This window comes from Loxodonta africana, chromosome X (assembly GCF_030014295.1).
Source record: "Loxodonta africana isolate mLoxAfr1 chromosome X, mLoxAfr1.hap2, whole genome shotgun sequence".
Classification (NCBI taxonomy): domain Eukaryota; kingdom Metazoa; phylum Chordata; class Mammalia; order Proboscidea; family Elephantidae; genus Loxodonta; species Loxodonta africana.
In genome coordinates, this window is record NC_087369.1 from 52,793,801 (window position 1) to 52,820,181 (window position 26,381).

The 26,381-nt window shown below is 40.7% G+C and overlaps 1 pseudogene; it reads left to right on the top strand.

Moving 5' to 3' along the window:
• Positions 1 to 20,147: 20,147 nt before the first annotated feature.
• On the top strand, positions 20,148 to 24,208 carry LOC135228936 (uncharacterized; annotated as a pseudogene).
• Positions 24,209 to 26,381: the final 2,173 nt, after the last annotated feature.

Here is a 26,381-nt window from a genome sequence, read left to right on the forward strand (position 1 = left end):
GGCAGGGCCAGTCCCTCAACCATGGTGCAGCAGGGAAGGTTCAGCATTTGGGGAAAAGGGCAGGGTTGGGTCATTTGTCTGTGGCACAAACTGGGGCCAGGAGGGTGGGTCTAGGAGCGGCACAGTGGAGTGGTACCAGAGGTCTGGAGGTCCACACAGGTCCTGCTCAGGGGCATGGCACTCTGCTGGGTGCATTTGGGGAGAGATCGAGGCAGAGTCCTGGAGTCCCACACAGGGTGCAGTGCTTGGCAGGGCAGGGCCAGTGGCAAAGTGGGGCAGGGTCTGGCGGTCCATGCTGGTCCGACTCTAGGATATGATTCTTGGTGGGTGTGTCTGGGGGGTGGCATGGGGTGGTGTCCTGGGGTATCTGCTGTTCCCATTTGAGGGTGCTGCCATCAGTGAGATGGAGCCTGGGGGTGGTGCATGATGGGTTCCAGGGGCCCAGGGGTGTGCACCATTCCCACTTGGTGGCACAGCACTTTATGGGCAATACAGAGAGCAGGAAAGAAGGGAGAAGGTATGACGTGCAAAGCTATGTAGGAAGGAGAAAGAAAAGGGAGATGAGAGAGAAAAAAGCAAAAAGCAAAAAAAAGCAAATGGCTGAAGCAGGCATGTGGAGGCAGGGCAGACCTGGTGATGCCATGTGTCAGTGGCTCTCCAGCCTAGTGCATGGTACAGCTCACTGAGAAGGGGAGGAGGTGGTGCATGGGACTAGGTGGGTGGGAGAAAAGAAAGGAAGGAAGGGAAAGAAAGAGATGAAAGAAACAAAAAATATTGTGCTGAGGGAACCGGTCTTTGAGGGCAGGATGGAACCGGGGTGGTGGCGAGCAGGTGTCTCTCTTGCCAGATGGCGCAGCACATCCTGTTAGAAAGTAGCAGAGACAGTGCAGGGTCGAGGTGAAAGGGAGAAAGAAAGGAAGAAAGGGGAAAAAACATGGTGCTGAGGGAGCTGGCTGGAGGGGGCAAGGTGGACCTAGGACAACAGTGAGCTGGTGTCTTTAGAAAGCAGTGGAGCCAGGTTACCAGGTGCTGTGTCTCATGTTGGGAGCTCCATGAAGCTGCCTTCCTGTACTCCTGTCCAGGGTTGTTGCTGGCTGTGTTCCAAGAAGGCGAAACTGTGTCACATTAGCTGGCAGGGGACCTCCATTCTAGCTCTCCTCATTCTCTGTTCTGTCAGTTTTTTCTTCCATTGGTGCTTGATGTAGTTCTTTATCTCTTCATTTGATGCTTAGGGTTCCAGGATGGATGTTTGTATCTGTTTTACTTAGTTTTTTGGGTCTTTCCTGCAGAGGGACAGCATGGTGCTTCCTACTATAGTGCCATGTTCAGTATTGCTGCTCTCAGGATATTTTTGATTTAAAGTTTAAAGATTATCTCAGGGCAATAGTTTCAAGGGTTCATCCACCCTCCATGACTCCAGAAAGTCTGAAGTCCATGAGAATTTGAAATTCTTTTCTTCATTTTCCCCCTTTTGCTAAGAATTTTTCTATGGAATCTTTGATCAAAATGTTCAATAATGGTAGCTGGACATCATCTGGCCCTTCTGGTCTCATGGCAAAGGAGGCAGTTGTTCATGGAGGCAAGTAGCTACACATTCTACATCCTCCTCTTATTCCTGACTTTCCTTGTTCTTCTGTTGCTCCAGGTAAATAGAGGCCAATCGCTGTGCCTTGGGTGGCCACTTGCAAGGTTTTAAGACACCAGGCACTATGCAATGAAGGAGGTAGACCAGAAGTACTAAACATGTTATTAGGCCCATTAACTATGAAACTATTACCTTAAACCTCCAAACCAAGGAATCAAATCCCATGAAGTGTTTGGTTGTACATAAGCAGCCTCAGTAGCTAGTCTTTTTTTTTTTTTTGTAGTTGTTGCTAATATGTTACACAACTTTTGCCAATTCAACTTTTTACAGGTGTACAACTTATTGACAGCAATTACAATAATTGCGCAACCCTGTCCTTAATCAATTCAATTTTTTCATCACCATTAACCCCTTTTCGCCCCTCTCTTCCACCCATGGTAACCACTAATAAACTTTGGTCTCTATACATTTGCCTTTTCTTGTCTTTTTATGTAAGTGAAGCCATACAATATTTGTCCTTTTGTGATTGGCTTATTTTGCTCAGCAAAATGTCTTTAAGCTCCAACTATACTGTGGCATGTATCAAGATTTCATTTCTCTCACTGGCTGAATAGTATTCCATTGTATGTATGTACCATATTTTGTTTATCCATTCATTTGTTGATAAGCATTTAGGTTGTTTCTACCTTTTGGCTATTATGAATAGTACTGCAATGAACTTTGGTGTACAAGTTTCTGCTTGAGTCTCTGCTTTCAAGTCTTTTGGGTATATACCTAGGAGTGGAATTGCCTGGACATTTAGTAGCTCTATTTTTGGTTTTTTGAGGAACCACCACATTAATTTCTGCAATGGCTGTACCATTTTGCATTCCAACCAGCAACGGACAAGGGTTTCAATTTACCCACATCCTGTCCAGCATTTGTTATTTTCTTGTTTTTTAATCTTAGCCATCGTAGTGGAAATGAAGTAGAAGTGAAATGGAATCTTGTGGTTTTAATTTGCATCTCTCTCATGGCTAATGACGCTGAGCGTATTTTCATGTATTTGGTGGTCACTTGAGTGTGCTCTTTGGTGAAATGTCTATTCAAGTCCTTTGCCCATTTTACGATTGGGTTATTTGTCTTTCGGTTAAGTTATTGAAGTTTTATATATATTTTGGTAATTAGATTCTTGTCAGATATATGGTTTCTGAAGTTATTCTCTCAGGCAGTAGCTTGTTGTAAAAACTGTGTGGGGATGTTGTCTGACCTCCTCTAACTTCATGAGGAGGGGAGAATCAATATCAACAGCTCAAGACTGATTCCTATGAGTCAGAGGTCCAACCCAGAACTCCCAGTGCTGTCGAGTCAGAGGTCAGACATGCCTTATTTCTCCACCATTTTTACCAACTCTGACGCCAACCGTCCCTCCCATGGCACTCTCTTCTTTTCTGCTGGGTTTGATAATTCATTACAGTGGCCACATAGAACTCCCAGACAATACTCACGATTACGGGGTTTATTAGGGAAGTAACAAGTTACAATGCAGGTTCAGAAACACTCAGGATACAGTTCTTCCAACAGGACACAGCCTTCCCAGCCATGCTCAGAGGCACGCCTCTTTCTGGCCTTCTGTCTCTTCCCAAAGGCACTCAGCTTTCTTTCTCCGTGAACTGGTAAGCCCATCACACTGACTCCTGCTGCCAAGTCTCTGCTGCCAGGTCTCACTGTCTTCAGGGTTACAGTTCGCTCTCTGTCTCCTGGATCCAGGAGCTTCTCAGCACAGAGATCCTAGGCCCAAAAGACATGCTGGCTCCTGGCTGTTCTTCCTTGGTGGTGGTGGTGTCTTCTCTTTCCTGCCTCTGGGGTGGCTCATTTCAAGCTCAGCAGGATACCAAAACTGACCAATCCCCTTGGTGGGTCACAATTACCCTATCACATAGTCCCTCCCAGTCACCTGAGTGGGAATTTAGGCCACACAAAAAGCAATCCATTGTACCACACTTGTCTTCTCACCTTTTTGGTAATGTCTTTTGATGAACAAAAGTTTTTAATTTTTATGAGGCCCTGTTTATTTCATTTTTTGCTGTTTGTGCTTTTCTTATTGTATTAGATAATCCATTTTTGAAAGCCTGGCGTGACAGTGTTGTCCCTGCTTGTTCTTCTAACAATTTTATGGTTTTAGTTTGCACATTTAGGTTCTTAATCCATTCTGAATTTATTTTTGTGTATGATGTGAGGCATGGATTCTGTTTCATTTTTCTGCATGTGAAAATCCAATTTTCCTAGCACCATTTATTGAAGAGACTCTTCTTTCCCCACCAAATGGACTTAGCACCCTTGTCAAAAATCAGTTGACCATAGATGTACAATTGATTTTTGTTTTCCTATTTCAATTTCATTTATTTCTGGTCTTGTCTTTGTTATTTGTTTCCTTGTGCCTGCTTTGGGTTTATTGGGATTTTTAAAAAATTTCTTGAGATAGGAACCTAGATTATTGATTTGAGACTTTTCCTTACTTTAGTGTAAGTATTTAGTGCTATGAATTTATCTCTTAGCACTGCTTTAGCTGTACCCCACAAAATTTGAGGCGTTGTATTTTTATTTGGACTCAATTCAATGTACTTTTAAAACTTTCCTTGAGACTTTCACTGTCACCCATGAGTTATTTTGATGTGCTGTATTCGGTTTCCAAGTGTTTGGAGGTTTTCCTGTTATCTTTCCGTTATTGATTCCATTGTGATCACAGAACACACTCTGCGTGATTTTTTTGTTGTTAAGGTTGTTTTATGATCCAGGATATGATTTATATTGGTATATGTTCTGTGCATATACTGCTATTGCTGAATCGAGTGTTATATAAATGCCGATTAGATCCTGTTGGTTGATAGAGTTGTTAAGTTCTTTCTTATACTTGCTGATTTTCTGTCTAGTTGTTCTATCAATTGTGGATTGACTGTAATTGTGGATTTGTCTATTTCCCCTTTCAGTTCCATCAGTATTTACTTTTCATATTCTACAACTCTCTTGTTTACTACACACAATTAAGATTACTATGCCTTCTTGCTATGCTTCTGTCCCTGATAATTTTCTTTTCCCTGAAGTCTACATTATCTGATATTAACATAGCCACTCTTGCTTCCTTTTGATTACTGTATGTCTTTTTCCATTCTTTTATTTTCAGCCTACTTATACCATTATATTTTAAGTGAGTTTCTTGTAGACAGTATGTAGTTAGGTCATGTTTTTGTTTTGTTTTATTTTTTAATCTGTATTGCCAATCCCTGTCTTTTAACTGGTATATTTATACCATTTACATTTAATGCAAATATTGAAAACTTAGGGCTTAAGTGTGTCATCTATGTTTTTTCTGCTTGTTCTCTCTTTTTTTTGTTGTCCTGATTTCCTGTAGGCCACTTGAACACTTGCAGAATTCCATTTTTATTCATCTGTAGTATTTTTGAGTGTACCTCTTCGTATAGCTTTATTAGTGGTTATTCTAGGTATTACATTACATGCACATAACTTGTAATAGTATACTGATGATTAGCGCTTGCCAGTTTGAGTGAAGTGTAGAAACCTTACCTCCCTTTACTACCCTTTATTTATAATTGTCTTCAATATTTATTCTACATACATTGAGAACCACACCAGATGGTGTAAAAACTGTGTTCTCTAAAGTCGAGTATACTTTAGAAAACTCAAGAAGGGAAGGAAAGTCTATTGTATTTACTCATATTATCACTCTTTCTATTATTCTTTCTTCCTGATGATCCAAGATTCTTTCTTTTATCATTTCTGTTCTGTTTAGGGTAGATCTGCTGGCAACAAATTCTCTTGGTTTTCTTTCATCTGAGAATGCTTTGATTTCCACTTTATTCCTCAATGATATTTCACTGAATATAGAGCTCTGAGTTGACAGTTCTTTTCTTCCAGAACTTCAAAAATGTTGTGCCACTTTCTTTTGACCTCCATGGCTTCTAATAAGAAGTCAAACTCTCAAATTTTTTTTCTCTATAGGTTTGTCATTGGCTTCTTTAAATATTTTTTTCTTTGTTCTTAGTTTTTAGAAGTTTGACGTTGATGTGTAATTGATGAATTTCTTTAGTTTTCCTCTGTTTGGGGTTCATTCAACTTCTTGAATCTGTAGGTTTATGTCTTTTACCAAATTTAAAAACAATTTCAGCCACTATATCTTCAAATACTTTTTCAGCCTCTCCTTCTTTCTCTTCTCCTTCTGGGACTATAAGGACATGTTCGTTAGATCTTTTGTTATAGTTCCACAGGTCCCTGAGGCCCTGTTCATTTTCTTTTTTTTTTTTGGTGGGGGAAGTCTATTTTGTCTCCATTGTAGGACTGAGTAATTTCTACTCTACTATCTTCAAGTTCACTGATTATTTCCTCTCTTCCCTCCATTCTGCTGTTGATCCTTTCTATTGAGTTGTCATTTCAATAGTTGTATTTTTCAGTTCTAAAATGTCCATTTTGTTCTTCTTTATTTGCTGGGACTTTCTGTTTCTTTGCTCAGTCTTTCTATTTTTTTCCATTTATTTCAAGCATTTTTGTAGTTGTTCACTGAAGTATTTTTATGATGGCTGATTTAAAATCCTTGTCAGGTAATTTCAACATCTCTGTCATCTTGGTATTGGCATCTATTGATTGCTTTTTTAAAGTAAAGTTGAAATTCTCTTGGGTTTCAGCATAAGTGATTTTCATTTGAAACTTGGATTTTTTGATATTTTGTTATGAACTCAAGATTGTATTTAAATCTTATGTTTTAACTGGCTTCCTCTGACATTGCTATGGCAGGGGCCTGTGCAGGGCACCTTCTCCATACTTCCAGATGGGAGGGGAAGTCCAGGCTCCTCACTCAGCTTTGTTGACACTTGGGAGGAGGGTCTCCTTTTTACTTCTGGGTGACTATGGGAGTTCCCGATCCCTTCTGAGCCTCTGCTGATTTCTTTCTGGCTGAGAAGTCAGGAGTGCCACATTACTGCTCCCCATGTGGCCCCAGTTGATATTGCAGGGTGTGTGTCTGTAGCCTCATTATTGCTAGGCAGTGGTGAATGTTCTGACTCTCCACCAGGCCTCCTTTGATACCACCCCAGCTGGGAAGCAGAGGGGCAATCCATTACCATCGGGTGGGAGTCGAAGTCCAGGCTCCCCACATGGTCTCCACTAATGGTTGGTGGGGGAGGATGAGTGTGTCTCTTTACTGCCTGGTAAGAATAATGTCCTGCCTCCCTACTTGCCCTTTTCTCACATCACTCAGGTAGGGAAGCTGGACTGCCTTGTTACAACCTGGAAAGGATGGAAGTCTAGGCTTTCCTCTTGGACTTCTGGTGGGGGTACGGCTGCACTTTTTTTTTTCCAGCCTTTCCAGGCTACCCCTTTCTTAGTCTTTGGCTAGAGAGATACAACTTTTTCTTATTGTGCTTTAAGTGAAAATGTACAGGTCAAGTTAGTTTCTTGTACAAAAACTTACACACTCATTTTTATGTGACCCTAGTTGTTCTCTCTATAATGTGACAGCACACTCCTCCTTTCCACCCCAGATTTCCTGTGTCCATTCAACCAACTCCTGTCCACTTCTGCCTTCTCACCTCACCTCCGGACAGGAGCTGCCCTTTTAGTCTCATGTATAAGGGATACAATTTTGTTTGGGCTTTTTTCCCTCCATCTGTTAGTGTTTCCTGGTAGCCAGTTTGTCCAGTTTGTCCAGCAATCAGGCAAAAAGAGAACCCAGGGAACTACCTACCATTGTGTCATTTCTTGGGTTCCAAGGCCCCTAGCCAAGCTGTCTTCTTCTTTTCAGTTTCAGAGTCTTATTTTTGCTTTACATATAATGGCCAGGGTTTCTAGCTGTATTTCGCAGGAGGAATAGGGTAAAGCACATCTATTCCATTTTTCCAGAGCAGAAATCCTTCACAGTCTTTTATAGCCTAATCTCATAAGTGACATTATCACTTTTGTTGCATTTATTTGTTAGAAGCAAGCCGTTAGGTCCATCTCACACACAAGAGGAGGGGATTAAACAAGAGCATGAATACCAGAAGATGGGAAAAATTGGGAGTCATTTTAGGAAGACGCCTAACATAGCAGAGCTATTCAGAACCAGCAACATCAGCCTTACCTGTATAATTATTAGAAATACATATTCTTTAGTCCCCCCCCCGCCCCAGACCTACTGAATCAGAAATTGATGGTGGGACTCAGCGCTCTGTAATGTAACAAATTCTTCAGGAAATTCTTTTGCACGCTCAAATTTTGAGAACCACTCCTTTAAGCAATTTGCTAAGCTTTTTTCTCTAGCTTCTGCTTGATCATACTGGTGACTGGCAGCCACACACTTAATCTTACAAGACAGCCCATTTAATTTTTTAGCTCTTAGTCTTTTATTACATAGATAATCCATATTTCTTATAGTAAAATGACATAATACAGATAACCAAAAGAAAAAAATACTGCCTTACTTCACCGTTGTTGTTAGGTGCTATCGAGTTAAGCTTTGACTCATAGGGACCCTTTGCACAACAGAACGAAACACTGCCCTGTCCTGCATCATCCTCACAATCATTGCTATGTTTGAGCCTATTATTGCAGCTACCTTGTCAATACATCTTGTTGAGGATTTTCTTCTTTTTCACTGGCCCTCTACTTTACCAAGCATGATGTCCTTCTCCAGGGACCAGTTCCTACTGATAACATGCCCAAAGTACATGAGATGAAATCTCACCATCTTAGCTTCTAAGGAGCATTCGGGGTGTACAGCTTAAAAGACAGGTTTGTTCTTCTGGCAGTATATGGTATATTCAATTTTTTCACCAACACCATAATTCAAATGCACCAATTCTTCTTTGGTCTTCCTTACTCATTGTCCAGCTTTCATATGCATATGACACAAATGAACATAGCATGGCTTGGGTCAGTCATACCTAAGTCCTAAAAGTGACATCTTTGCTTTTTAACACTGTAAAGAGATTTTTTGCAGCAGATTTACCCAATGCAATACGTCATTTCATTTCTTTCTTTTTTATTTAAATTGTACTTTTTTAGGTGAAGGTTTACAGAGCAAATTAGTTTCTCATTAGACAATTAGTACACATATTGTTTTGTGACATTGTTTGCCACCCCCACGACATGTCAACACTTTCCCCTTTTCTACCTTGGGTTCCCTGTTACCAGCTTTCCTGTCCCCTTCTGTCTTCTCATCCTTGCCCCTGGGCTGGTATACCCATTTGGTTTTGTTTTGTTTTATGGGCCTGTCTAATCTTTGGCTGAAGTGTAAACCTCAGGGGTGACTTCAGTACAGAGTTAAAAGTGTGTCCAGGGGCCATACTCTTAGGGTTTTTCCAGTCTCTGTAAGACCAGTAAGTCTGGTCTTTTTTTGTGAGTTAGAATTTTATTTTACATTTTTTCTTCAGCTCTGTCCAGGACCCTTTATTGTGATCCTTGTCAGAGAAGCCAGTGGTGGTAGCTGGGCACCATCTTAGTTGTGCTGGACTCAGTCGTGGGAGGCTGTGGGATTTGTGACATTGTTTGATTTCTTAACTGCTGCTTTCATGGAAGTTGATTGTAGATCCAAGTATAACAAAATCCTTGACAACTTCAATATTTTCTCCATTTATCAGTGATGTTGCTTACTGGTTCACTTGTGAGGATTTTTGTTTTCTTTGTGTTGAGGTACAATTCATACTGAAGACTGTAGTCTTTGTCATCAGTAAGCACTTCAAGTCCTCTTCAGTTTCAGCAAGCAAGGTTGTGTCATCTGATATCACAAGTTGTTAATGAGTCTTCCTCCAATCCTGATGCTGCATTCTTCTTGATATAGTCCAGCTTCTCATATTACTTGCTGAGCATACAGATTGAATAAGTATGGTGAAAGGATACAAACTTGACACACACTTTTAAAAAAATTTTAAACCATGCAGTATCCCCTTGTTCTGTTCAAACGACGGCCTCTTGGCTCCACATGAGCACAATTAAGTGTTCTGAAATTCCAATTCTTCCCAATATTATCTATAATTTGTTATGATCCACATAGTCAAATGCCTTTGTGTAGTCAGTGTAACACAGGGTAAACATCTTTCTAGTATTCTCTGCTTTCAGCCAAGATCCTTCTGACATCAGCAATGCTATCCCTTGTTCCATGTCCTCTTCTGAATCTGGCTTGAATTTCTGGCAGTTCCCTATCGACTGTCTTACTTATACCACCAAAATATAACCACTGCTAAACTCCTGGTATATGTCATTCCAGATTTTTTTAAAAGAAAATCCATTTCTAAAAATGGATTATACTATACATACAATTCTATAACCTGTCTTTTTTTTTTTTGTAACTTAACCTATTTTACTTTTGGATAGTTCTAACAGAAAGCATGTCTTTATGATGAGCTCAAGCTTGCCTCTTTGTAATTTCCAATTATTGGCTTTAGTTTTGCTGTTGAGTTACAACAGACAAGCCCATTTGTCCTGCCGTAAAAGCCTTCAGATATGGATAGGAAGTCAGCATGTAACTCTTTTTCTTTTAAATAATATTTTATTGTGTTTTCGGTGAAGGTTTACAGAGCAGCTTAGGATTCCATTCAACAATTTCTACACAAGTGATTCAGTGACATCCATTACATTCTTCACAATGTGTGAACATTCTCATTATTTCTGTTCTGGTTGTTTCATTTCCATTAATCTAGTTTCCCTGCCTCCTTTTATTCTCATCTTTGTTTTAAAGTAATTGTTGATTATTTTGTAACAGATAGGTGATTTTTTAAAGGAGCACAGTACTTATGGGTGATATTTGCTATTTTTTGAGCCAATTTGTTTAGCTACAAAGGGACCTCAGAGGCTAGTTTCGGTTCAAGGTTTCAAGAGTATCTCAGGGCAGTAGTCTTGGGGAGTCCTCCAGTCTCAACCAATCCAGTAAGTATGGATTTTGTCATTTTAGGAACTTGAGGTTCTGTTCCACATTTTTCTCCCATTTTATCAGAGTTCATATTGTAGCCCTGATTAGAACTGTTGGTAGTGGTAGCCAGTTACCCTCTAGTTCTCCTGGTCCCAAGGTGATGAGGCCATGGTGCTTGTAGACTATTTGTCCTGTAAACTAGTTTCTTCTTTGAGTCTTTGGTTTCCTTCTTTCTCTTTTGCTCCAGACAAGTAGAGACCAATGGTTATATCTTAGAAGTCTGCTTGCAAGCTTTTAAGTCTCCAGACACTACTCACCAAACTAGGATATAGAACATAACTTTATAAGCTATATTGTGCCAGTTGACTGAGATGTCCCACAAAACTATGGTTCTAGTCCTTTAAACCCCCAAATCCAGTCCTGTGAGGTGTTGGTTATGTCTAAAGAGTATCTGTAACTGTGCCGCCTATGAGCTTTATTATATATATGAATATATGTGTATACAGTTGCATACATGCATATATATATGCCTACACCTATGTATACACATGGAAACCCTGGTGGCATAGTGGTTAAGTGCTACGGCTGCTAACCAAGAGTTCAAATTGACCAGGCGCTCCTTGAAAACTCTATGGGGGCAGTTCTACTCATCCTATAGGGTCACTATGAGTCGGAATCAACTCGATGGCAATGGGTTTCGGTTTTTTTTATGTATACACACACATATACATACCTATACACATACATGGAAACCCTGGTGGGCATAGTGGTTAAGAGCTACAGCTGCTAACCAAAAGTTTGGGAGTTTGAATCCACCAGGTGTTCCTTGGAAACTCTATGGGGCAGTTCTACTCTGTCCTATAGGGTCATTATGAGTCCGAATTGACTCAATGGCAATGAGTTTGGATTTTGGATACGCCTGTATACGTACATATATACCCACAAATATATTTTTTGGTTGTTTTTGCTGTTGTTTCCAAATTACATATGCAATTACCAACAGATCCTTTTTTCTTGTGTACTTTTTAGTGACATCGTTTACCTTCATCAAGTTGCGTACACTTCACCCTCACTGGGTGTTATTTGCTCATCACCAAAAACAACAATTATCTACCATCCAGAGAGTGAATCCCCCTCTCTCCTCCTCCCCATCCATGGTAACAGCTAATGAACATTAGTTTCTGTATGTTTACTTGTTCTGCCAAAATATCTACTTATATTTTGGAGGCAGAGCACACTTCAGGGAAATTCCCTTTTCAACTGATTGATTACATTAGATTACATTATGGAAGGTAATTACATTACAACTTACATTAGATTACATTATGAAACAGCAAAAAGACTAGTGTTTGGCTGAACAAATGGGAACCATAGTCTAGCCAAGTCAACACATAAAATTAACCATCACACCTCCTGAGGAAATGAGAAAGGGACCAACTCTTTCTTGAATTGGGGAGACAAAAAGAAGAAAATTCAGGGGTAACAAAAACACAGATTACTGCCTCCAAATGTTTTTCTGCCCCAGAAAGCATAACAGGTTTTTCTGCATGTCCTATTTGGTTGGAGGTATAGTTTCATTTTTTCTAATTGAGTTATTTGCACTAGAAGTTAAAGAGTTTCTCTTTAAAGTCAATCAGACCCTGTGACAGATAGACTTTCCAGAACGTGGTGACAGGGGCCCCACATATTCTGCTAAAATTTATTCAGGATTTAATTTCTGAAGTTGCAGGTTTGAAAACAAAACATTCTGATTTGGTTTCTGAAATCTTTGGGGAAGTATATCAGATAGGATGCTTCTGGCTGGGAGTAACAGAATACTCCTGCTGAAATCAGTCTAAATACTTCAAAATCTACTATCGCATGTAAGAAGTTCAGTGGGTTCCAGCCACTCAAATATGTCATTGAGGAGAGAAGTTTTTTTTTGCCACTTCTCCACTTTGCTCCTTAAGTGAGACAGCTTTCCCTTCAGGCTGGCTCTCCAAGCCACCAGTTGGCGACTGCAGTTCTGGGCATCACATTCAGACATGTCAATTTCCAGTGGAAGGGTAGGGGACATCTCTCTCTCCTCCCCCCCCCTTTTTTTTCCCTTTGGAGCAAGAAACTCTTTTCCAGAATCCTTCCTTCAAGTCTCATTGTCTAGAATTGAATCAATTCCTACCCTATCACTGGGAAGAGGACTGAGATTACCTTGGTTGGCTTGGTTCTATCCGTATAGCTGGGGATAGGAATACATCCTCTTGTACGGTGGATAGCTAAACCAAAACAAGGTGTGGCTGGAGAAAGAGAAAGTGGGAAAACAAATGCTGGCTAGTGTCTTGAGTTGGAGTCCCCAGAAACAAACTCTCAAAGAGAGGTTTGAATGCAAGTAGTTTATCTGGGAGGTGGACCTAGGAAACGATGGTAGAGGAGAGGGGAACTGACATTGGAAAAAGAAAGAAGTCAGTAAAGAGCACATTATCAAGTCAGCTATAACTGTGGGAAACTGGAGTTCATTCCTGTTGGTGAACTCTGGGAGATAAGTGTAGAGCAGACATGTCAGAGCTATACCAACAGAAGCACAGGCAACTGGGATCTTTACATAGCAACTCTCATCAGTTATTAGTTGAGGGCTTCTCTGGGGGTATTAACTCCTTGGTATTTCCAGCCTACCCTACACAGCCTGAGTGAGCTCCAGTGGTAAGAGAAGGCCTCAGGCAAAGAGGTGCAAATATCTACAGTTGGAAGCCACCAGTTAGGTAGCAAGTATGGGAATGAAGGAAGTGCCAAGGGCAAATGGGCTAAGCATCCACACTGTCTGCTAAGGTGAGAAGCTAACTGTGTGCACTACAGATGGCACCTAGGAAATTGCTGCGGGAAAGGGTTTCATCCCCAACATCAGGTTGAAGACCAAGGACTAGTTAATACAGCTGGAGGAATCACAGAACTTGGGAACTGGAAACAACCTTAGCAATCTTGTAGACCAGTTTCATCTACTGCATTTTAACTGAGGCCAAGAGAGGTGAATTGGTCAGCTTCAGGGCAATGAACTGCATATCCTAAGAGGGAATTCTGACAGGGCTAGTAACTTAATTCAGACTAAGCATGTTATTAGGACGCTGGCAAAGCAAGAAAGTTACTTTTTTGGAAAGAATTTCATAGTTGATAGTTAAAATATTGAAGTTGTTATTATGGAATCACCAGAACTTTAAGTTCACATATATTTATTTTATAATTTGGGAGTAGTATATATGGGGTGGGGCATCATAATGTTTTTAGGGTCTTGGGCTCCTGAAGTTCCTGACTTGGACTTGAACTCAAGTCTGTGGATTTTCAGTCTAGTGAGCATTGCAGAACACCAGGCTGCTTCTCCCAAGGGAAGAACTTTCACTGCTCTGTGCTGGAGCTGTTGTGGATGCCAGGTTTTTATGAATGGGCCTGGAGCCAACATGCTCTTCTGAGAGTATTGTCCTCAGGATCCTCTTAGCATCAAGAATTGCACTGTTAGAGCCTGTACCACACACTTGATATCAGCTACCTGAAAACCTGAGCTGAATTCATACAACAAAACTGAATGGACTCCTAGACTGATATAACTGATAACAGCTCTAGCCAGCTGGGGACAGGACACCAGAGCTCCAAAGGTGAAAATAACCAAACTAGCTCACTCAAGCAATCCATAAGGGTATACCAAAACAAAACAAAGCAAGCAGCTACGACACAGTAAGCAAGCATAAACTAATACAATAACTTATAGATGGGTTGGAGACAACAGTCAATATCAAATCACATAAAGAAACAGGCCATGATCACCCCAACAGGCTCTCAAAACAAAGAATCCAGGGATCTTTTAGATGAAAGTGCATTCCTGGAATTACCAGATGCAGAATACAAAAGTTTAATATACAGAACCCTTCAAGACACCAGGAAGAAAATGAGGCAATACGCAGAACAAGCCAAGGAACACACAGACAAAGCAACTGAAGAAATTAGAAAAATTATTCAGGAACATAATGAAAAGTTTAATAAGCTGGAAAAATCCATAGACAGAGAGCGATCAGAAATTCAGAAGATTAACAATGAAATTACAGAATTAGATAACTCAATAGAAAGTCAGAGGAGCGGAATTGAGCAAGTAGAAGCTAGAATTTCTGAACTCGAAGGTAAATCACTTGGCACTAATATATATGAAGAAAAATCAGATAAAAGAATTTAAAAAAATGAAGAAACCTTAAGAATCATGTAGGACTCTATCAAGAGAAATAACCTACAAGTGATTGGAGTACCAGAACAGGGAGGGATAACAGAAAATACAGAGAAAATTGTTGAGGATTTGTTGGCAGAAAACTTCCCTGATACTGTGAAAGATGAAAAGATATCTATCCAAGATGCTCATCGAACTCCGCGTAAGGTAGATGTTAAAAGAAAGTCACCAAGACAAATTATAATCAAGCTTGCGAAAACCAAAGATAAAGAGACAATCATAAGAGCAACGAGGGTTAAATGAAAAGTCACCTACAAAGGAGAGCCAAAAAGAATAAGCTCTGACTACTCGGCAGAAACCATGCAGGCAAGAAGGCAAACAAAACAAAACAAAACAAAACAAAACAATGCCGTCGAGTTGATTCCAACTCATAGCAACCCTATAGGACAGAGTAGAACTGCCCCATAAAGTTTCCAAGGAGAACCTGGGAGATTCAAACTGCTGACCTTATGGTTAGCAGCTGTAGCACTTAACCACTATGCCACCAGGGTTTCCAAGAAGGCAATAGGATGACATATTTAAAAAATTGAAGGAAAAAAATTGCCTGCCAAGAATCATATATCCATCAAAACTCTCTCTTAAATATGAAGGTGAAATGAAGACATTTTCAGATAAACACAAGTTGAGGGAATTGGTAAAAACCAAACCAAATCTACAAGAAATACTAAAGGGAGTTCTTTGGTTAGAAAATCAATAATATCAGGTATCAACCCAACACTAGAACACTGGGCAGAGGAACCAGAGACAACCCAGACAGGGAAATCCAAAAAAAAAAAAAGCAAGATTAAAAAAAAAAAAAAGCCCAACACAGGGTAATAGCGATGTTATTATATAAAAGAAGACAACATTAAAATAATAAAGAGAGACTAAGAAATGTAATCATACATCTTCCATATGGAGAGAAAGATACGGCAATACAAAGAAATAAAAGTTAATTTTAAATTTAGAAAAATAGGGGTAAATAGTAAGGTAACCACAAAGGAGACAAACTATCGTAATCATCAAAATAAAATACAAGGTAAAAATACAGACTCAGCAGAAACGAAATCATCAACAACAAATATGAGGAAAGGACAATATATAAAGAAAATCTACTCAGCACATAAAATCAAGTGGGAAGTAGAAACTGTCAACACACAAAAAAAGATATCAAAATGATAGCACTAAATTCATATCTATGCATAATTACCCTGAATGTAAATGGACTAAATGCACCAATAAAGAGAGAGAGAGTGGCAGAATGGATTAAAAAACCAGACCTGTCCATATGCTGCCTACAAGAGACATACCTTAGATTTAGAGACACAAAGAAACTAAAACTCAAAGGATGGAAAAAAATATATCAAGCAAACAACAAGCAAAAAAGAGCAGGAGTGGCAATATTAATTTCTGACAAAATAGACTTTAAAGTTAAATCCATCAGAAAAGATAAGGAAGGACACTATATAAGGATTAAAGGGACAATACACCAAGAACATATAACCATACTAAATATTTATGCACCCAATGACAGGGCTGCAAGATACATAAACAAACTCTATCAGCATTGAAAAGTGAGACAGACAGCTCCACAATAATATTAGAAGACTTCAACACACCACTTTCGGTGAAGGACAGGACATCCAGAAAGAAGCTCAATAAAGACATGGAAGATCTCAATGCCATGATGTACCAACTTGACCTCGTAGACATATACGGAACACTCCACCCAACAGCAACCAACTATACTTTCTTTTCTGGTGCACATGGAACTTCTCTAGAATGGACCACATATTAAGTCATAAGGCAAGCCTTAGCGGAATCCAAAACATTGAAATATTACAAAGCATCTTCTCTGACCAGAAGGCCATAAAAGTGGAAATCAATAACACGAAAAGCAGGGAAAAGAAATCAAACACTTGGAAACTGAAGAATACCCTGCTCAAAAAAGACTGGATTATAGAAGACATTAAGGATGGAATAAAGAAATTCACAAAATCCAATGAGAATAAAAACACTTCCTATCAGAACCTTTGGGACACAGCAAAAGCAGTGCTCAGAGGCCAATTTATATCAATAAATGCACACATCCAAAAAGAAGAAAGGGCCAAAATCAAAGAACTATACCTACAACTTGAAGAAATAGAAAGAGAGCAACAAAAGAAACCGACAGGCACCAGAAGAAAACAAATCATAAAAATTAGAGCCGAACTAAATGAAATAGAAAACAGAAAAGCAATTGAAAGAATTAACAAGACCAAAAGCTGTTTTCTTGAAAAACTCAACAAAATTGATAAACCATTGGCCAAACTGACAAAAGAAAAACAGGAGAGGAAGCAAATAACCTGAATAAGAAATGAAATGGGCGATATTACAACAGACCCAACTGAAATTAAAAGAATCATATCAGATTACTATGAAAAACTATACTCAAAGAAATTTTGAAAACCTTGAAGAAATGGATGAATTCCTAGAAAACCACTACCTACCTAAACTTACACAAACAGAGGTAGAACAACTAAATAGACCCATAACAAAAGAAGAGATTGAAAAGGTAATCAAAAAACTCCCAACAAAAAAAGCCGTGGTCCGGAAGGCTTCACTGCAGAGTTCTACCAAACTTTCAGAGAAGAGTTAACACCACTGCTACTAAAGGTATTTCAGAGCATAGAGAAGGATGGAAAACTACCAAATTCACTCTATGAAGCCACCATATCCCTGATACCAAAACCAGGTAAAGACACCACAAGTAAAGAAAATTATAGACCTATATCCCTCATGAATGTAGATGCAAAAATTCTCAACAAAATTCTAGCCAATAGAACTCAACAACATATCAAAAAAATAATTCACCATGACCAAGTGGGATTCATAACAGGCATGCAGGGGTGGTTCAACATTAGAAAAACAATTAATGTAATCCATCACATAAATAAAACCAAAGACAAGAATCACATGATTTTATCAATTGATGCAGAAAAGGCATTTGACAAAGTTCAACACTCATTCATGATAAAAACTCTCAGCAAAATAGGAATAGAAGGAAAATTCCTCAACATAATAATGCACATTTATACAAAGCCAACAGCCAACATCACCCTAAATGGCCACTGAAAACATTCCCATTGAGATCGGGAACCAGACAAGGATGCCCTTTATCACCACTCTTATTCAACATTGTACTGGAAGTCCTAGCTGGAGCAATTAGGCTAGATAAAGAAATAAAGGGCATGCAGTTTGGCAAAGAAGAAGCCAAAGTATCTCTATTTGCAGATGATCTGATCTTATACACAGAAAACCCTAAGGAATCCTCAAGAAAACTACTGAAACTAATAGAAGAGTTCAGCAGAGTATTGGGATACAAGATCAACATACAAAAATCAGTTGGATTCCTCTACACCAACAAAAAGAACATCGAAGAGGAAATCACCAAATCAATGCCATTTACAGTAGCCCCCAGGAAGATAAAATACTTAGGAATAAATCTTATCAGAGATGTAAAAGACTTATACAAAGGAAACTACAGTACATTTCTGCAAGAAACCAAAAGAGATATGAGTGGAAGAACATACTTTGCTCATGGATAGAAAAACTTAACATTATAAAAATGTCTGTTCTACCAAAAGCAATCTATACATTTAATGCAATTCCAATCCAAATCCCAAGGACATTCTTCAAAGAGATGGAGAAACAAATCACCAATTTCATATGGCAGGGAAAGAGGCCCCAGATAAATAAGGCATTACTGAAAAAAGAAGAACAAAGTAGGAGGCCTTACCTTACCTGATTTTAGACCCTATTATACCGCCACAATAGTCAATACAGCCTGGTACTGGTATAACAACAGATACATGGACCAATGGAACAGAATTGAGAATCCAGACATAAATCCATCCACATATGAGCAGCTGATATTTGACAAAGGCCCCCAAAACAGTTAAATGGGGAAAAGACAGTCTTTTTGACAAATGGTGCTGGCATAGCTGGATATGCATCTGCAAAAAAATGAAACAAGACCCATACCTTACTCCATGCACAAAAACTAACTCAAAATGGATCAAAGACCTAAATATAAAATCTAAAACAATAAAGATCATGGAAGAAAAAATAGGGACACCCATGTATTACGTTAGGAGCCATAATACATGGCATAAAGAGTATAGAAAACATTATAAAGAACGTAGAAGAAAAACTACATAACTAGGAGCTCCTAAAAATCAAGCACCTATGCTCATCCAAAGACTTCACCAAAAGAGTAAAAAAACTACCTACAGACTGGGAAAAAGTTTTTAGGTATGACATTTCTGATCAGCGCCTGATCTCTAAAATCTACATGATACTGCAAAAACTCAACTGCAAAAAGGCAAATAACCCAATTAAAAAATGGGCAAAAGATATGAATAAACACTTCACTAAAGAAGACATTCCGGTAGCTAACAGATATATGAGGAAATGTTCACGATCATTAGCCATTAGAGAAATGCAGATCAAAACTACAAGGAGATTTCATCTCACTCCAACAAGGCTGCCGTTAATACAAAAAACACAAAATAATAAGTGTTGGAGAGGTTGTGGAGAGATTGGAACACTTCTACACTGCTGGTGGGAATGTCAAATGGTACAACCACTTTGGAAATCGATTTGGCGCTTCCTTAAAAAGTTAGAAGTAGAACTACCATACAATCCAGCAATCCCATTCCTTGGAATATATCCTAGAGAAATAAGAGCCTTTACACGAACAGATATATGCACACCCATGTTTATTGCAGCACTGTTTACAATAGCAGAAAGCTGGAAGCAACCAAGGTGCCCATCAACGGATGAATGGATAAATAAATTATGGTATATTCACACAATGGAATACTACGCGTCGATAAAGAACAGTGAAGAATCTGTGAAACATTTCATAACATGGAGGAACCTGAAAGGTATTGTGCTGACAGAAATTAGTCAGTTGCAAAAGGACAAATATTGTGTAAGACCACTAGTATAAGAACTTGAGAAATAGTTTAAACTGAGAAGAAAACATTCTTTTATGGTTATGAGAAGAGGGAGGGTGGGAGGCTTGGGAGAGGGGTATGCACTAATTAGATGGTAGATAAGAACTACTTTTAGGTGAAGGGAAAGACAGCACACAATACAGGGGAGGTTAGCACAATTGGACTAAACCAAAAGCAGTTCCCTGAATAAACTGAATGCTTAGAAGGCCAGCGTAGCAGGGGCAGGGGTCTGGGGACCATGGTTTCCGGGGACATCTAAGTCAATTGGCATAATAAAATCTATTAAGAAAACATTCTGCATCCCACTTTGAAGAGTGGCGTCTGGGGTCTTAAATGCTAGCAAGCAGCCATCTAAGATGCATCAATTGGTCTTAACCCACCTGGATCAAAGAGGAATGAAGAACACCAAGGACACAAGCTGATTATGAGCCCAAGAGACAGAAAGGGCCACATGAACCGGGGATACATCATCCTGAGACTAGAAGAACTAGATGGTGCCTGGCTACAACTGATGACTGCCCTGACAGGGAACACAACAGAGAATCCCTGAGGGAGCAGGAGAGCAGTGGGATGCAGACCCGAAATTCTCATAAGACCAGACTTAATGGTCTGACTGAGACTGGAAGGACCCCGGTGGTCATGGCCCCCAGACCTTCTGTTGGCCCAGGACAGGAACCATTTCCGAAGCCAGCTCTTCAGACATGGATTGGACTGGACAATGGGTTGGAGAGGGATGCTGGTGAGGAGTGAGCTTCTTGGATCAGGTGGACACTTGAGACTATGTTGGCATCTCCTGCCTGGAGGGGAGATGAGAGGGTGGAGTGGGTTAGAAGCTGGCGAAAGGACACGAAAAGAGAGAGTGGAGAGAGAGAGCAGGCTGTCTCATTAGGGGGAGAGTAATTGGGAGTGTGTAGCAAGGTGTATATGGGCTTTTGTGTGAAAGAATGACTTGATTTGTAAACTTTCACTTAAAGCACAATAAAATTTTTTTTTAAAGAATTGCACTGTTAAAATAGGAGACCTAATGGACAACACCTGCCGAAAAGGAAAGTCAAACCAGCAATCAGAATTGTCTGACTTGTATGGACTTATGGCATTGGCTACTTAGCCATGGTGTCTCTAGGAGTGAAATAGACAGGAAATCTACTAAATATTTCCTTGATCTGTATAAACGGATGAATTCTAGGTCAGATGAACAGCAGTCTAACTTGAATCACCAGAATAGAGACTCGCGGTCCCGCAATCAATTCCCAGATTTGAGCGAGTTTAAAGACCCACAACCCCTTGAATGAAGAGAAAGCTGGGTTCCCTTGAGGAAAGACTCTAAAAATTTTTACTGTTAGTCTCTCTCCCAACCTTCCGCAAAGAGACCTATAGCCTTTTATGAGAGTGACTGTTCCCTGGGGAAAAGGAAATAATCAGACTTTTTGGGGATTAATGGATACTGGCTCTGAACTGACACTAATTCCAGGAGACCCAAAACATCACTGTGGTCCACCAGTCACAGTGGGGGCATATGGAAGTCAGGCTATTAATGGCGCCTGGGCTCATATCCACCTCACAGTAGGTCCAGTATGTCCCTGAACCCATCCTGTAGTGATTTCCCCCATTACAGAATGCGTAATTGGAATAGATACACTCAGCAAATGGAAGAATCCACACATTGGATCCCTGAGAAATAGAGTAAAGGCTATTATAATAGGAAAAGCCAAAGTGGAAGCTATCAGAACTGCCCCTACCTAGGAAAATTGTAAACCAGAAGCAATACCATGTTCCTGGAGGGATTGCAGAGATTACTGTCACCATCAAGGACTTGAAGGATGCAGGGGTGGTGATTCCCACCACATCCCCATTCAACTTGCCTATTTAGCCTGTGCAAAAAACAGATGGATCTTGGAGAACGACAGTAGATTATCGAAAACTTAACCAGGTGGTGACTCCAATTGCAGTTGCTGTTCCAGATATAGTTTCATTGCTTGAGTAAAGTAATACATCTCCTGGTGCCTGGTATGCAGGTATTGATCTGGCTGATGCCTTTTTCTCCATACCTGTTTCAAAGGAGCATCAGAAGCTGTTTGCCTTCAGCTGGCAAAGGCCAGCAGTATGACAAAAAACCTTCACTTGCCTACCTCAGGGCTATATCAACTCTCCAGCCCTATGTCATCATTTAGTCTGCAGGGACCTTGATCACCTTTCCCTTCCACAAGACATCACTCTGGTCCATTACATTGATGACATCATGCTGACTGGACCTAATAAGGAAGAAGGGTCAATGACTCTGGACTTATCGGTAAAACATTTGTGAGCTTATCGGTAAAATATTTGTGAGCTAAAAAAAAAATTGTGAGCTTATCGGTAAAACATTTGTGAGCTAGAGGCTGGGAAATTAATCCTGTGAAAATTTAGGCACCTTCCACCTCAGTGAAATTTCTAGAGGTCCAGTGATGTGGGGCATGTTGAGATATTCCTTCTAAAGTGAAGGATAAGTTATTGCATCTGGCTGCTCCCAGAACTAAAAAGAAGGCACAACGCCTAGTGGGTCTCTTTAGATTTTGGAGGCAACGTATTCCTCATTTGGGTGTGCTACTCCAGCCTATTTATCAAGTGACTCGAAAAGCTGCTAGTTTTGAGCAGGGCCCTGAACAAGAGAAGGCTCTGCAACAGCTTCAGGCTGCTGTGCAAGCCATTCTGCCACTTTGGCCATATGATCCAGCTGATCCAATGGTGCTTGAAGTGTCTGTGGCAGATAGAGATGCTGTTTGGAGTCTTTGGCAGGCCCCTATTGGTGAATTATAGTGCAGGCCCTTAGAATTTTGGAGCAAAGCCCTGCCATCCCTCTGCAGATAACTACTCTCCTTTTGAGAAACAACTTTTGGCTTGTTACTGGGCCTTAGTAGAGACTGAACTCTTAACCATGGGACACCCAGTCAGCATGCGGCCTGAACTGCCCGTTATGAACTGCGTGTTGTCTGAGCCACAGAGTCATAAAATCGGATGTGCACAGCAGCACTCCATCATTAAACTAAAGTGGTATATACAAGATCTGGCCCAAGCAGGACCTGAAGTTACAAGTAAGTTGCATGAGGAAGTGGCCCAAATGCCCACGGTCTCCACTCCTTTCACATTACCTTCTATCTCTCAGTCTGTACCTATGATCTCATGGGGAGTTCCTTACGATCAGTTGACTGAAGAAGAGAAAATTCGTGCCTGGTTTACAGATGGTTCTGTGTGATATGCAGGCAGCACTACAGCCCCTTTCTGGGACTTTCCTGAAGGACAGTGGTGAAGGGAAATCCTCTCAATGGGCAGAACTTGGAGCAGTGCACCTGGTTGTTCACTTTGCTTGGAAGGAGAAATGGCCTGATGTGCGACTGTATACTGATTCATGGGCTGTGGTCAATGGTTTGGTTGGATGTTCAGGGACATGGAAGGAACATGATTGGAAAATTGGAGACAAAGATTTATGGGGAAGAGGTATGTGGATAGACCTCTCTGAATGGGCCAAAGAAGTGAAGATATTTGTATCTTATGTGAACGCTCACCAAAGGGCGACTTCAGCAGAGGATGATTTTAACAATCAGTGGATAAGATGACCCGTTCTGTGGAAGCCAGTCATCGTCTTTACCCAGCTACTACTGTCATTGCTCAATGGGCTCATGAACAAAGTGGCCATGATGGCAGGGATGGAGGTTATGGATGGACCCAGCAACACAGACTTCCACTCACCAAGGCTTACTTGGCTACAGCCACTGCTGAGCGCCTAATCTGCCAGCAGCAGAGACCAACACTGAGTCTCTGATAAAGCACCATCTTTCTAGGTGATCAGCCCACATCCTGGTGGCAAGTTGATTACGTTGGACCACTTCCATCATGGAAAGGGGAGCATTTTGTCCTTACTAGTATAAACTAATATAAACACTTACTCTGGATATAGATTTGCCTTCCCTGCACGAAATGTTTCTGCCAAAACTACCATCCATAGGCTTACAGAATGCCTTATCCACCTTCATGGTATCTCACACGGCATTGCCTCTGATCAAGGGCTAGCTTCACAGCAAATGAAGTGTGGCAGTGGGCCCATGCTCATGGAATTCACTGTACTTACCATGTTCCTCATCATCCTGAAGCAGCTGGCTTGATAGAATGATGGAATGGCCTTCCTTCTAAAGACACAATTACAGTGCTAGCTAGGTAGCAATACCTTGCAGGGTTGTGGCAGCGTTCTCCAGGAGGCTGTATATGTTCTAAACCAGCATCCAATATATGGTGCTGTTTATCCCAGAGCCAAGATTCGTGGGTCCAGGAATCAAGGGGTGGAAATGGGAGCGGCACCATACACTATTACTCCTAGTGACCCACTCTCAAGATTTTTGCTTCCTGTCCCTGTGACCTCATGCTCTGCAGGTCTAGAGGTCTTAGTTCCAAAGGGAGGAATGTTCCCACCTAGAGATACATCATTGATTCCATTGAACTGGAAGCTAAGAATGCCACCTGGCCACTTTGGGCTCCTTATGCCTCTGGATTAACAGGCAAAGAAGGGAGTTACCGTACCGGCTGGTGGGATAGATCCTGATTACCAAGGGGAAATCATATTGATATTACATAATGGAGTTAAAGAAGAGTATGTCTAGGATGCAGGGGTTCCCTCAGGGTATCTCTTAGTACTACCATGCCCTGTGATTAAAGTCAATGGAAAACTACAGCAACTCATTTCCGACATGACTACTAATGACCCAGGCCCTTCAGGAATGAAGTTTTGGGTCACCCCACCAGGCAAAGAACCATGACCAGCTAGGTGCTTGCTAAGGGCAAAGGGAATACAGAATGAGTGGTGGATGAAGGTCGTTCTAAATACCAGTTAAAACCATGTGACCAGTTGCAGAAACAAGGACTGTAATTGTTATGAGTATTTCTGCTTTGTATGTGTGTATCAAATACTTTTGTTTTCTTCACTTATAAAATATAAGATGTAAATGGGGCTAGTGCGTTTTTGGTCGTATGCATGCTAGTTGTATCATGCTAGGTGCAATTATGACTTTATAATTGTCTTTATTCAGAGGTTATGTATGGTTTAAGGAGATGTGTACATGTGCGAAGTTTACAAGGGGTGGACTGTGATAGTTTAGATTGTGTGTCAGTTTGGCTGGGCCATGATTCTCAGTTTCCACATGTGATCACTTCCATGATGGCATCTGCTGTGAGTAGCCAATCAGTTGAAAGGGAGTTTCCTTGGGGGAGTGGCCTGAATCCAAATATAAGCAGATATTCTTGCTTTTTGCTCACTCTGGATCCCACGGCTGCCTCCTGTTCATCTGACCTTTGGTTCTTGGAGCTTGAGCTATCAACTTATCTGCTGATATTGGGATTCGTCAATCTTCACAGCCTGTGAGTAGAATCCTGCTCTCTGATCTGCTTATCATGGGTTTGCCAGCCCCAAATGTGAATCAGGAGCTATGTGAATCAGGAGCTATGTGAATCAGGAGAGCCTTTTGGTCTTGCCTACCAATCTTGGGATTTGTAGATATTCACAGCCTGTGAGCAAGAGCCTTGCTTTGCGACCTGCTGATCTTGGGTTTGCCAGCCCCAGCGGCTAAGTGAATTGGGAGAAGCCTGTATCCAAATCCACAGATTTGGGACATTCTAGCCTCTACAATCCTGTGAGCCATTTCTTTGATATAAATCTCTATATAAATATATTTATAAGCTTTACTGGTTTTGCTTCTCTAGAGAACCCAGCCTAAGATACCCTCCCAAGAGCAGATGTTCACTATCTCCAACCCAGAAGCTCCACTGAGTCTCCATCTTCCAAATCTTTATTGACCTCACCATGTTGCTGTGATAAATTACATCATGACTCATGAAGCTTAGTCAATAGCAGGCCCCCAGGTGGTCTGGCTCTGAGGAATCTAGAATGTAAGGCCAAATTGCTTTCTGCACCTAACAGGGAGTAATATTGAAAGGAAAATGGAGGAAGTGGGATTGGGCAGGGGGAACTGTCAGACTGGAATGATATTTGTCAGCCTGGTAGAGCGCTCTCCCTCAGAGGAGTCCTGCATTGAGTGGAAATGGCTAGGCCCTTTTACCACACCTTCTTTAATTAATTGCTGGGGGCTGCCCCCCAAAAGCGTGCTCTCAGCTACCGCATCTTTCCTCAGTCATTGGCCAGGGGCAATGACTCTCATACTCTGAGAAAGCACTTCAAAGCTGAGGTGAGCGCTAATGAAGCTAACAGATAGAGGCTATCCGTTAGTCACACTTATTGCAGCTGGATGGCAAGTTCTTTCTTAAAGGAGGATCTGAGGGGCAGATCTCTGTGTCTGATCCAAAACCCAATCTGAAAATTAATATAGATCTTTTGGAAATCTTTCCATCTCTTTCTCTGGGCTATATGCTTTCCTATGACCCCTGTCTGGTTCACCCCCTTACTTCATTCAGATTTCTCTCAAAGTCACCTCCTCAGAGAGACTGCCTCTCACTGTTCTATCTGAAATATTACCCTCCCTTCTCTCACTATTCCCTTACTCCAGTTTAGTTTTTCTACATTTTTCTTTCAGTTCCTTTTATATTATATATTCATTTGATCATCGTCTGTTTCTTCCACTACAGTGAAGGGCAGGGACTTTGTCTGTTTTGTTCCTTCCACATTCCCAGAACCTAGTCTGCTGCCTTGCACACAACAGGTATTCAATACATATTTTT